Source organism: Bison bison, unplaced genomic scaffold (assembly GCF_000754665.1).
Source record: "Bison bison bison isolate TAMUID 2011002044 unplaced genomic scaffold, Bison_UMD1.0 scf7180017864254, whole genome shotgun sequence".
Taxonomy (NCBI): Eukaryota; Metazoa; Chordata; class Mammalia; order Artiodactyla; family Bovidae; genus Bison; species Bison bison.
Genome location: NW_011494826.1, coordinates 4,901,850 through 4,905,799, shown reverse-complemented (window position 1 = coordinate 4,905,799; position 3,950 = coordinate 4,901,850). Strand labels below are relative to the sequence as shown.

The window sequence follows — 3,950 nt, the reverse complement described above, 5'->3', positions numbered from 1 at the left end:
CTAGATGTCCATCAGCAGATGAATGGATAAGAAAGTTGTGGTACATATATACAATGGAGTATTACTCAGCCATTAAAAAGAATACATTTAAATCAGTTCTAATGAGGTGGATGAAACTGGAGCCGATTATACAGAGTGAAGTAAGCCAGAAAGAAAAACACCAATACAGTATACTAATGCATATATATGGAATTTAGGAAGATGGTAACAATAACACTATATGCAAGACAGCAAAAGAGACACAGATATATAGAAGTCTTTTAGACTCTGTGGGAGAGGGAGGGAGGGGATGATTTGGGAGACTGGCATTGAAACATGTATAATATCATATAAGAAATGAATCACCAGTCCAGGTTTGATGCAGGATACAGGATGCTTGGGGCTGGTGCACTGGGATGACCCAGAGGGATGGTATGGGGAGGGAGGTGGAGGAGGGTTCAAGATTAGGAACACGTGTACACCCGTGGCAGATTCATGTTGATGTATGGCAAAACCAATACAATATTGTAAAGTAATTAGCCTCTAATTAAAATAAATAAATTTAAATTTAACAACAACACCAAAAAAAAAAAAACACCCTACAAAGGCTCCCAATTTCATTCAGAGTATAAGCCAAAGGACTTAAAATGACCTGTAAAATGCTACTTTCTGTGAGTCCTTGTATCCACAGTGACCTCATCTCCAACTACTTGCCCAATTCTTCACCCAACTCCAGCCAACACAGGAGACCTCCTCACTCCTTCTCTAGCAGGCTCAGCATGCTCTGCCTCAGAGATTTGCACAGGCTGTTCCTTTTGCCTGTAAGAGATTCCTCCCAATGTCTACACAGCAAACTCCTTCACATATTTCAGGTCTTTTCTCAAAGGTGACCTTCTCAGTGAGGTCTCACCTGCCCAGTCTATTTAAAACTTCCACAATCCTTTATTCTTTTAACTCTTCTGATACTTTTTTGTTAAAGCAGCTATCACCTTGCAATATACAGCTTTATTTATGTATGTATATGTTTGTTTATTATTGTCTGTCTCTTCCCACTAGAACTTAAGCTTTAAAAAGACAAATACCTTTGTCTGTTCTGTTCACGGGTGTATTCCTGGCACATAGAAGGTACTCAATTAGCACCTGTTGAATGAGTGAATCTATTTTCCTTACCAGACCATAACTTGAGGTTAGACAAATGCTTTAATCACCTATGTACCCACCTAACCATCTAAATTTATAGATACAGAGATGATTATATATATCTTTTATATACAATACATGTATACTTTTATATATAATATTTATATATATATCTTATGCGTATTATATGTATCTTTTAAATACATAATTATGTACACATATATTTCTTTCTTTTTTGTATCAGCCTGACTACTAGAATGTGTTCTGAACCAGGTTATCAAGCTGAAATGAAAATTGATATTGCTGGGAGAAATATCAATAATCTCTTATATGCAGATGATACCACTCTAATGGCTGAAAGCAAAGAAGAACTAAAGAGCCTCTTGATGAAGGTGAACGATGAGAGTGAAAAAGCTGGCTTAAAACTCAACATTAAAAAAACTAAGATCATGTTATCCAGTCCCATCACTTCATGGCAAATAGAAAGGGAAAAAGTGGAAGCAATGATAGATTTTATTTTCCTGGGCTCAAAAATTACTGTGGATAGTGACGGCAGACATGAAATTAAAATATGCTTGGTCCTTGGAAGAAAAGTTATAACAAACCTACACAGCACATTAAAAAGCAGAGACATTACTTTGCCAACAAAGGTCTGTATAGTCAAACCTATGGTTTTTCCAGTAGTCATGTATGGATGTGAGAGTTGGACCATAAAGAAGGCTGAGCACCAAAGAATTAATGCTTTTTAACTGTGGTACTGGAGAAAACTGAGAGTCCCTTGGACTGCAAGGAGATCAAACCAGTCAGTCTTAAAGGAAATCAACCATGAATATTCATTGGAAGGACTGATACTGAAGCTGAAACTGCAATAGTTTGGCCATCTGATTCAAAGAACTGACTCATTGGAAAAGACCCTGATGCTGAGAAAGATTGAAGGCAGGAGGAGAAGGGGACGACAGAGGATGAGATGGTTGGATGGTATCATCAACTCAATGGACATGAGTTTGAGCAAACTCTGGGAGATAATGAAGGACAGGGAAGTCTGGCGTGCTACAATCCATGTGGTCACAAAGAGGAGGACACGACTTAGTGACTGAACAACAACAACAAGTTTCTCATCTTCCTGGTTGACAGGGATGGCAGGAGGATGCATTACCATGAGGTTGATCATTCATGCATATCGTCAGAGATGAGTCTCTACCTACCTCTAGAAAAGTAAATGTCACTAATATTAAGAGATCATCCCATCCTTAAGGCCTTAGACATGATCATCAAAAAATGGGAAAGTCACCTTGCCTTCACATATTACATATTTCTCACCACAGGCTTTTTCTTAACTATATCTTTCCAGACTTCCCCCAAGTTATTGCTCATTCCTGGTAACAGCTAAATCAACTGACCATCTTGTACTGGTTTGCCTCAATGTGTTTACTAGTTGAAGCCTGCATTAAGGGCATGATTATTTATTTCATGGTGCTCAGCTGTCTGGCCCTCTTCCAGCTCTCTCCTCCCCTAGCCTTTCACCCTGCAAAATGGCAATCTCCTTCTACCTCTGAAAGCTTAAACATTCTGAAAGTTATTTGACAATCATATAATTCTCTGTCCTTGTGAGATTCTCTGTCTTCACTCTTTGAACACTGGCCTGAAGTTAGCCCATCACAAATAACCATACCAAATGCATTTTTATCCCCTTTAGCCTCAGTTACTGTCTTAACCAATGCTCTTCTCTCTTTTTGTCCAGTTCTTGTATGGCAAATGAAACGTGTAGCTATTTCAGCAAGTACAAAAAGATAATACGAACATGCCTCTGTTTAAAATATCACTTTTCCAGTATTCTTTTTAGTTTGTTCTTTATTAACCACAGTTCCATTGTTATAAAAGCCATAATAATATACTACCCTGAGTCTTGTAATCTCACAGACAGCTTCTACATTCTCTAAGCAACCAAAATCCCATGGTTCCTAATTAAAATATTCAAAGGTGAAATCTAAGTAATCTCCACGTGGTATACTAGTGCTTTTGCTTAAGTTTCTAGGGTTAAAAAAGAAAGCCTTTGCCAATAGGAAAAAAAAAAGTTCTGAGTCTATAGTACAAAGACTTCAAACTGCATTTCATAGCATGTTATTTTCCTTCTAGAAAATTCTAACACTATATAATTACTTTTGTATGGAAAATGAATAATGTAAGCCTCTAATGCTAAAAACAGCTAGACAGAGACCATACAAATCAGATAGGCCTTTCCTGAAGCCAAATGAAATATTAAACTAGAAAATATCTGTGTAAGGACAGCCCATGCAGGAAAGCTCAACAGAGATAGAGCATAGTGAGGGGGGTTGGGCCGGGGGAGTTACCGGAAAAAAAGTTGATTTTCCCTCTATGTGTTAGGGTTTACTCCCTTCAGAGAAACTGTAACGCTGATTGTACCTCAAGTGTCTCAGAAATATACCAATCAGAAATGCATCTAGGAGCTTCCAAGGCTTCTGGTTAAAAATAACAGCAAAAACATCAATTATGCTCCATCTATTGCGACAGAAATGCGTTGATAAAAAAGTGAAATCCCACCTACATGGGAATTAAGCCGCAGCTACTCGCTCAATTCAGAGAAAAAAAACGAGGTTCACTTGGGTCACTGGCAGAACTAATCCCAGCAAATACAGCCAGTGGGTTTGTGTGTTGGGGGAGAGGGACAGAGTAGAGAGCGCACCTCAGCGTCCTCCCGGCAAAACTGCTCCAGAAACGTGAATCCGCACCACAGGACCTCGCTTAGCCGGAAGAAAGCCAGAATCCATGGAGCAGTCTGCCGCGGCTCAGAGGTAGCCGCGACGTGCGGC

General features: G+C 39.0%; 1 protein-coding gene across 1 annotated transcript in view; it reads right to left on the bottom strand.

Annotated features, from left to right (window-relative positions):
• SLC35F4 (solute carrier family 35, member F4) overlaps positions 1-3,950 on the bottom strand; it is a 286,201-nt gene that overhangs the window by 281,352 nt on the left and 899 nt on the right. The window lies entirely within an intron of this gene.